The sequence below is a fragment of the Phalaenopsis equestris genome, unplaced genomic scaffold, assembly GCF_001263595.1.
Source record: "Phalaenopsis equestris unplaced genomic scaffold, ASM126359v1 Scaffold000306, whole genome shotgun sequence".
NCBI lineage: Eukaryota > Viridiplantae > Streptophyta > Magnoliopsida > Asparagales > Orchidaceae > Phalaenopsis > Phalaenopsis equestris.
This window is the reverse complement of record NW_018164748.1, coordinates 93,655-102,826: the sequence shown is the minus strand read 5'-3', so window position 1 is coordinate 102,826 and position 9,172 is coordinate 93,655. Positions and strand designations below refer to the sequence as shown.

The following is a 9,172-nucleotide window of genomic DNA, read 5'->3' as shown; positions in this document are numbered from 1 at the left end:
TCATTTAAAATGTAATTAACTATAGGAGCTTGCCTGTATATGAAACCTGCCTATCTAATTTTTTTATGTTAGGTAGGGGAACTTGTTGGCCTTTTTATAAAATATTTCGCAGACCAAAACTGATGTAAAAATTTTTTTAGTCTAGGTGATTGAATTCCTATTACAAGTGATATATTTATTCTTCGAGATAAGAGTATTACTTGTAGTATTGTATTCAATCATCTAAACTATTTAAAATGTGAGACCCGTTTAGTCTCACCTATTTTAAAATTAAAATGTTACTTTTAAAAATAAAAAAAAAAGTTATATTCATAGTTAAATTATTTTCAAAATCACAAAATCATCACTTTTTCAAAGCACAAAGTTAAAACGACCGACATGCACTAGTGAAGATATTGAAGTCTGATAATGGGACGAACTAACAAGAAGTTTGGAGAATACCTGTCAGCCCAAGGGATATAGCATCAAATCACATATCCATACATATTGATACAAATCGGAGTAGCAGAGAGTAAGAATAAACACTTTCAAGAGATAACTTGAAGCATAATGATCTCAATGAATTTCCCAAAGCACTAGGTGGGGCAAACAATTTTGACAGCCTTCAATAGTGTTGGAGTGGCAATCTCCTTGTATGTTTTGGAAAGCAGATAATAGCGGGTTCTTCCAAATGAAGGTATTTGGTTGTGTATTTTTATGAAGGATAATAGACCATAAATAGGGAAGTTGGATCTCAGAGATGTGACGTGTTTTTGTGCGTTATTTTGCTATCTAGAAATTGTATGTTTGTTGAAGCCCAATAAAGAAGTGAATGTTTGTGCGTATGAATGTAACTCTTAGAGAATTAGAATAGTACTATACCTTGGAGATGACCTCACTCTTTGGTGACTCGCCATATACTAGAAGTATCAAGCGAGAGGGGAGAGTAATGATGGTGAGAGATTAGTACGTGTGGGAATGATGCCTTGTCCAATTGTTAAGGAAGGATCAACTGGGGAGGATCCTAGCCCCGTTGTGATGGAAGGATCATCTTTATAAGGGCAAAAAAATGAGCAAAATGAGCTCAAAGCTGATGAAATTTAAGCTCAGGGGGAGCTAAGAGTGTATACAAGGAGGTAGGAGGGAACACAACCTGCAATGTCAGTTGTGCCATCAAGTTTCTTTTCCCGATCATTTTGGTTTCCCACATGGCATGGCTTAGTTTATCTTATACTGTAATCATTGTATCTTTGAACACTGTCTTTATATCCAAATGTTAGCAAGTAGCTAAAGAAGATCCAAAGTGATAGACTGTCATGCAGGAGGAATTTGGTGCTCTCAATAAGAACAAATGTGGGAGCTCGTGTTGCTACCAACATGGAAAGAGGCAGTCGGGTGCAAAAGGGTATTTACAATGAAGTAGACTTTAGAAGGAAAAAGTGATCGCTGCAAAGCATGATTGGTGGTGAAAGGATATGTCAGCATATGACATCGATTATGATGAGACATTTGCACCAATGCTGAAGACGGGCACCGTCCCTGTGAATAGTGGATGGAAGTTACACCCACTTCCTGTGAAGAATGTGTTTCTTTATAGTGATCTGCTAGAGGAGGTGTACATGAGATTCAACATAAGCCAAACAATGGGCAAGTTTTGTAGACCGAGGATTTTATTGTATGGTTTGAAACAATCTTCTCGAGTTTGGTTTGATAGGTTGAGGAGAGCAATGGTATGCATGTGTTATCGACAGATCAATACCAACCACAATTTTCTTTCAACAACATGATGGTCACATTACTATGCTTGTCATGTATGTTGATGATATGTTTGTCACTGGTGATGATGAGGGAGAGATTGCTCGGTTGAAGGCAAGCTTAGGCAAAGAGTTTAAGCTGAAAAACCTGGGATAGATTTGATACTTTCTTTGGATTGAGGTGGCTTGTACAGAAGAGGAGATTATTTTATCTCAGAGGAAGTATGTGCTTTACTGTCTCACAGAGACAGACATGTTGGGATACAAGCCTACAATTCACCAATTGATCAGAATGGAAAGTTGAGCTAAAGGCAATAGAGGTGGTTGATCGTGAGAGGTACAAGAGATTCGTAGGCCGTCTCATCTATCTGAGTCACCTCATCTTGACATATCATTTGTAGTGAATATGGTGAGTCATAACATGCATGATCTGAGGAAGGGCTGCATGGATGTAATGTATCATATTCTGAGGTACTTGAAGAGTGCAACAGGGAAGGAGTTGACCTTCAGGAAGAATGAACATTTAGGCATTGCGGGATACTGTGACTTTGATTGGGCTAGTTATGTTGATGATAGGAGGTCCACATTAGGATATTGCATGTTCGTAAGGGCAATTTGGTCTCTTGAAAGAGAAAGAAGCAACGTAAAGAGTCATGGCCTTAGGAGTTGTTGAGATGTTATGACTGAGAGCTCTATTGGTAGAGCTCAAGGTGGACCAAGGAGCTCAAATGATGTTGTGGTGTGACAAGTCAGCAATCAACACTGTCAGCAATTTGGTCCCTTGAAAGAGTAAGAAGCAACAATTAGTTGCAAGATCGACGACAGAAGCAAAGTAAAGAGCCATGGCCTTAGGAGTTGCTGAGATGTTATGACTGAGAGCTCTATTGGTAGAGCTCAAGGTGGACCAAGGAGCTCAAATGATGTTGTGGTGTGACAAGTCAGCAATCAACACTGTCAATAATTTGGAGCAGCACGATAAAGCTAAGCATGTGGAGATTGATTGGTTCTTTGTGAAGGAGAAGCTTGATTGTAGACTACTGGGGATAAGTCATGTCGCTACTGGATAACAAGTAGCTGATTGCCTCACCATGGGACTTGGCTCATTAGATCTATCTTGGTTGTGTGACAAGATGTGCTTAGTTGATATCTTTTGCCCATCTTGAGGGGGAGTGTTGAGAATTTTATCCAGTTTAGGGTTCTATCGAGTAATAGGGAATATAAAGAAGTCTAGTTACGTTTGTTTAAGAATGTAAAGGCTCTATATAAGCTTACATCATTAATCAATAAAAAGATTTTTTTCCATTACAAATTTATTGTAGAATAAGTACATTCTTTTAATTATTTAGATAGATTTTATACTATAAGACTAAATTAATATGGATAGGGAATATAAAGAAGTCTACTTACGTTTGTTTAAGAATGTAAAGGCTCTATTTAAGCCCAAATCATTAATCAATAAAAAGATTTTTTCCCATTACAAATCTATTGTAGCATTTAGCTTATTCTAAATAAGTACATTCTTTTAATTATTTAGATAGATTTTATACTATAAGACTAAATTAATATGATTTATCTGCTCTTTAAGTTTATTTGATTATATTGATTTGTATGTCACTAACATTTTTATGTCCATCAAATGCACAATTTAAGATATTATATTATGTACTAAATATTATGAAATGATAATAATAATGAGATTTACTATTTTGATGACTTGCATGAGCGTAATTGACTATGAAGGAGTTCATCCCTTTATGGTACTATTGGGAGATATTAAGGTTCTCATTCATGTAAATGAAAAAGGATATTGTTATTAATGTCTTAATTAACACAATTTTAGATGAGGCTTTTGTGACAGTTATATACAGATTAAAAAGATATTCATAGGTAAATGATACAGTAAGACAATAAATATTTTAGATTATATTGAATGATCATATTAGATAGTATAAATCTTTAAATGCTCTTAAATTGATTTACTTAAAGTTTAACTGATATTTATATTTTATTCTTTCTTATTGTATTACTAAGTTTTAAGAGTATGAATATTCACTAGTCTTTTAGCTCACTATTGTTTTAAACAAATTTTTTCAGGTTTAATTAATTTGTTAAAAGATAAACGACAAAAGGAAATGTTTTTAGAAAATGCGGATAACCTGACCTATGGTAAATTTATAACCACTTTAATTTAATCTCAATTTCCAGTGGCTCTTTTATTTACTTTTTTTGAATCATTAATTGTGGTAGAAAATAAAAATAGAAAATTTGATGAATATCATCGGACCGTCTGTTACCGTCTTGGTTGATTTCAAGTCTCGGGCCGGGTTGTGACAGAACATGTCCTCATGTTTTTGACCCCATTCTAACTAAGAATTTACTTTGTTGAGATATGTAGTAGAGAGACTAATATGGAAAAATAGTAATGAACTTACAAACATATTACAAACGCTCACTAACTTATAACGTCAGTAATTGTACCCAGTCTTGGATATTGCTTGAATATGTTCACTTTACTCGGGCCAGCCTTAATCTTTCCATTGCTAAGCTCAAATCCCAATTAGAGAATGGTCTTCTTTTAAAACTTGTATTTCTTTGGTTGAATTGGAGCTAATGTTGTAGTAATTTGAGCAACTGACTAGGATGCTTTGGATGCTCCTTTCATGACTTTATAAAGACCAAGATATCATTCGAATAGATGACAACCGTAGAGGTACAAGCACAATATTTCTTTCATCTATGGCATGAAGGTAGGAAGGGTGTTTAATAGTTCACGTGGCTTCATACAATCTTTATATATCATGAACATTGTTGTCCTAGTGTCTCGCACATTAATTCATACTTGGTGATAATCATATTAAAATTGTGTTTGAAGAAGATGAGTGAAGGCTTTGTTGATCCAATAAGTTTTGATGCACTAGAAGGGATAAATGATTTTTTATTGTTATTTTGTTAAGGATATGATAATCAACAGGTAACCTCCACGTCATGTCTTTCTTAGGGATCATCACAATTGGTGATCCATATAGAGAACTTCGGATTATTCCATTCTTGAGCAATTCTATCATTCTTGAGCAATTCTATGAAATATTTTTGTTCTCATTTTATATAGTTTTTCTTGAGCAGTTCTATGAAATATTTTTGTTCTCATTTTATATAGTTAAATTTGTGTACATTAGGAGATTAGGTAGCAACACGTCAAAGATGAGTTAGATTTCATTCTTAAGAGTGATGCAAAATCTTCAATCACCCTATGCATTTGCATGTCACTATCCTTGCCCAATGTGGAGAGGGCAAGGCTTGCCCTTTTTTCTACAACAAACAGACAAGTAATGATAGAAACTTTTGGTTTGCATTGATGATCTCCTTTGCTTGCCTAGCTATTGCCATGATCACTATGGGAATATCATAATATTTTTTCAACAGAGGTCCTATCTTTAGTGAACTGTCACTATAAAGTTGCCAGTGCAATATAGGATACCTATCATGAAGGTATGTGCTGCCAAAGATGACTTCATTGATTGTAGTGAAACTTTTTTTGCATATCATCTCATCGATATAGCTCATTGTGATTGTGAATATGAGTTGGTACTAACAATCATCTTTATCTCTGACCCCCTTAACCTAAATAATTGGTGTTTGGTGGGATATAGTGAATTACTACATTAGATTATAGAAATGAGTTTCTTGTAATTATCAGTGTTATGATGCAGTTGACCACTTTCTGCTTGACCTGCATTCTTAAACTAAGCAACTCCTCCCATGTGTCCATTCCATCTGACAATCTCACTACTATATCCTTTGGCATTGCCACTAGCCCACAAGAATAGGGATTGTTCTCCCATGTCCATTAGACGCAACACATTGGTTTTGATCACTATAGGATTTGCTCTTCTTTTTCCATTTTTCTTCTTCTAGTGATAAATTGATCAAAATAGTGATACTTAGATCGTGTTTTCTTACTGTAAATTCCATCTCTTCTCGGGCTCTTTTCATATGCGTTTATTATTGTTATTTTTATTATTCTCTGGTTGGTAAATAATGGGTTATTGCATTTTTATTTTTGGTTTATTGTAAAAACATATAAATTCTTTTTCTTCATTGTTTATGGTCATGACCAGACCCTGGACAGCTCGCAACAACAATATTTGAAGTCAACAGGGGAGGTTGGTGGTGCTTGGAGTTGTAGGAGATGGTGGTGGGGGATTGCAACCTACACCATGGGGCCTTTGGAACTACAACATGCAACAATTTATTTGCATTGCATAGGCCAGGTGTTTGGAGGAGAGAGAGGAGGAGAGATAAGGGTCCAGATGAGAGTTGAATTGCTTTTATAGAATTAAACAAGCATATCTATAGACAAATCATAGGATATTTAAATTTAAATTCAAGCTTATGATAATTTTGAATTTAAAAACCCAAATTAGGCCCATTCATTGTTGGGCTGTTAAGTGTGGCTTCTTGGACTAGTTGACAGCATCGATCCCTATTTCCTTTTGATTGTCATGAGTTGGTCTAAATATCATGTATCCTAACTTTGAGCATCATACATTATGATGGCGTTGATCGCTTTTTGCTTGACCTACATTCTTAAACTAAACAACTCCTCCCATGCGTCCATTCGATTTGTCAATCTCACTACTATATCCTTTGGCATTGCCAGCAGACCACAAGAATAGGGATTGTTCCCCCTTGTCCATTAGGTTTGATCACTGTAGGATTTGTTTTTCCTTTTTCTTCTTCAAGTAATAAATTAATCAAAGTAGTGATAACTAGATCGTGTTTTCTTACTCTATAGATTTCATCTCTTAAGTTTAGGCTCTTTCATATGTGTTTATTATTATTCTTTTTATTATTCGCTGGTTGGGAAATAAAAGGTGTCCTACAAAAGAAATTCTTTTTCTTCATTGTTTGTAGTCATGACCAGACCTTGGACAGCTTGCAACAACAATATTTGAAGTCAGAAGGAGAGGTTGGTGGTGCTGGGAGTTGTAGGAGGTGGTGACGGGGGTTTTCAACCTACACTATGGGGCATTTGGAAACACAACATACAACGATTTTTTGAATTGGAGAGGCCAACTGTTGGGAGGAGAGAGAGTGAGGAGAAGAGATAAAGATCCAAATGAGAGTTGAATTGATTTTATAAAGTAAAGAGCATATCTATTGGCAAATCATAGGATATTTAAATTTAAATTCAAGCTTATGATATCCAAGCTAACTTTATAAAACAAGCGAACTCTAATTTTGAATTCAAACCCAAATCATGCCCATTTATTGTTGGGTTGTTAGGTGTGGCTCCTTGGACTAGTTGACGACATCAAGTCCTATTTCTTCTTGATCGTCATCAATTGGTGTAACTATCATGTATCCTAACTTTGAGCATCATACATTCAGGCCCTGCTTGGGTCGCGCCGCGGGGGGGGGGGGGCACAAAGATCCGCCAATTTAGGTGGTTTGGGATGACGTTCTATGTGAGGCGCGGCGCGTTTAACCCACGACCCAAACTTTGCGATCTCGCGCTTCATTTCACAGTTCCTCAAGTTCTAGTTCAAAAAACATATAATAAAATCATTGTGTACCACTGGTAAACAGACACAACATGAATCAGGTAAGGGGATGGGCGACAAAACCCTACTTGAAGTCGAAGGGAGAAGGAGACGCGTTTAATCCACGACCCAAACTTTGCGATCTTGCGCTTCCTCTTCTCCTTCTCCCTTCGACTTCAAGTAGGGTTTTGTCGCCCATCCCCTTACCTGATTCATGTTGTGTCTGTTTACCAGTGGTACACAATGATTTTATTATATGTTTTTTGAACTAGAACTTGAGGAACTGTGAAATGAAAGATTTGGGCGAGTTCTTTTGAGGCAAGTATCCATGTGATTGCTTTTTATTTGGGTGTTTTGATGTCTGATATGTAAATACATAGGAATTCAGTGCTATGCATGTGAATGCTTATTATTTGGGATATTGTCCATCAAAGATTCGTTATCAAATTTCTTAAAGGTAGATAAGATGATGTTCAGGCCAGTGTAAATTCATGTTATAACGTAACACAACGGTACCAATAGATAGAAAATTTCATGTAGATTATCCATCAAAAGTACCAAAATTTTGAAGTTAATGTGAAAGTATTTTGTGCTATGTGTCTATATATGAAAGTTTAGGTGTGAGATATGTAAAAGACATGAGTTTTGTGATATGCATGTAAATGTCCTAAAATTGTTTTGTTGTTGTTTTAGTAGTGTGTTGGCTTTGTGGGTGGCGGTTTGATGTGGTCTATGTGTTTGCAATGGAGTGTGTCGTGGTTTTGCAGTAATTTCTTGGTGGCTTGATATTTTTGTTGGTAAATTTTATGTAAAAAATGAAGTTTAGTCGTTAGATATGTCAATACATATCAATTGGGTGGTCTGCACGAGGATTTAAAAAAAAAAAAGAAATAAAATGCTTATAGATGCTCTGCCACTGTAGATTTCAAACTTCTATACTTACGTCATGTTAGACGCATAACCATAGGAGAAAGTTTTACAAGTGTCCGCAGTGGGCAGACAGTCCGGAGAAGTGTGAGTTCCAGATTTCAAACTTCTATACTTATGTCACGTCAGACGCATAACCATAGGAGAAAGTTTTACAAGTGCCCGCAGTGGGCAGACAGTCCGGAGAAGTGTGAGTTCTTCTGGTGGGCAGACAGTTCGATAGATTTCATTGCCGACAGTGATTAGGAATGGATATCATCTTTGAAAAACTACGTAGCTTGTGATGTATGTGTTATGCATTTTAAAATCAATATTATCATATTACTGGTTGTAATTTTTATTGTTTTTCTTTATTTTAGTAGCCTTGATACTCACTATTAAGTACAGTATTTATCTGGATTTTTATACTGTTCTGAAGTATCAAATTTATGACTATGACAGTTCTGTTACAAATTACATTACCACACAGACAGAATAGTCATTTCTCTAGAAACAGCAACCGCACAACTGTTTTCAAACCGCAAAAAATAAACAGCCGGCCAACTTATCCGCAGCAGCTAAGCTGCCGCAAACAGACCCTCAATTGATAATCTGTCTTCATCAGTGGACTTCTTATGGCTTGATCTTCAATGTTAATGATATGTTTTTGTAACCGACACCATTCACTATCTATATCATTATATCTATACGTTAAAATCTCAGTTTTTTATCCCTCTTACTCTTCGTGCTTTAATTCCAAATTGTAATCATGAAGATTTGATTCATCTTAAACTTGATTTGATTAAGCCCTATACTTGATTTCGACCCCTACATTGGATGATGATTTAGTATGAGTGCCTTGAGATGAACATTCCTGACTAGTGCGTTTAGTTTGAATTGTTGATAAAGATAAACATGAATTGACTTTTATTTTTCTATAGATAAGATGGTTTAAAATGCAACTATTATGCTTGAAGCAAACTGAATGAT

The 9,172-nt window shown here is 35.6% G+C and overlaps 1 protein-coding gene across 1 annotated transcript in view; it reads left to right on the top strand.

Annotated features, from left to right (window-relative positions):
- Positions 1–9,172, top strand: part of LOC110025587 (VIN3-like protein 1) — a gene marked incomplete at its 5' end in the record, with an annotated part of 20,700 nt that overhangs the window by 8,903 nt on the left and 2,625 nt on the right.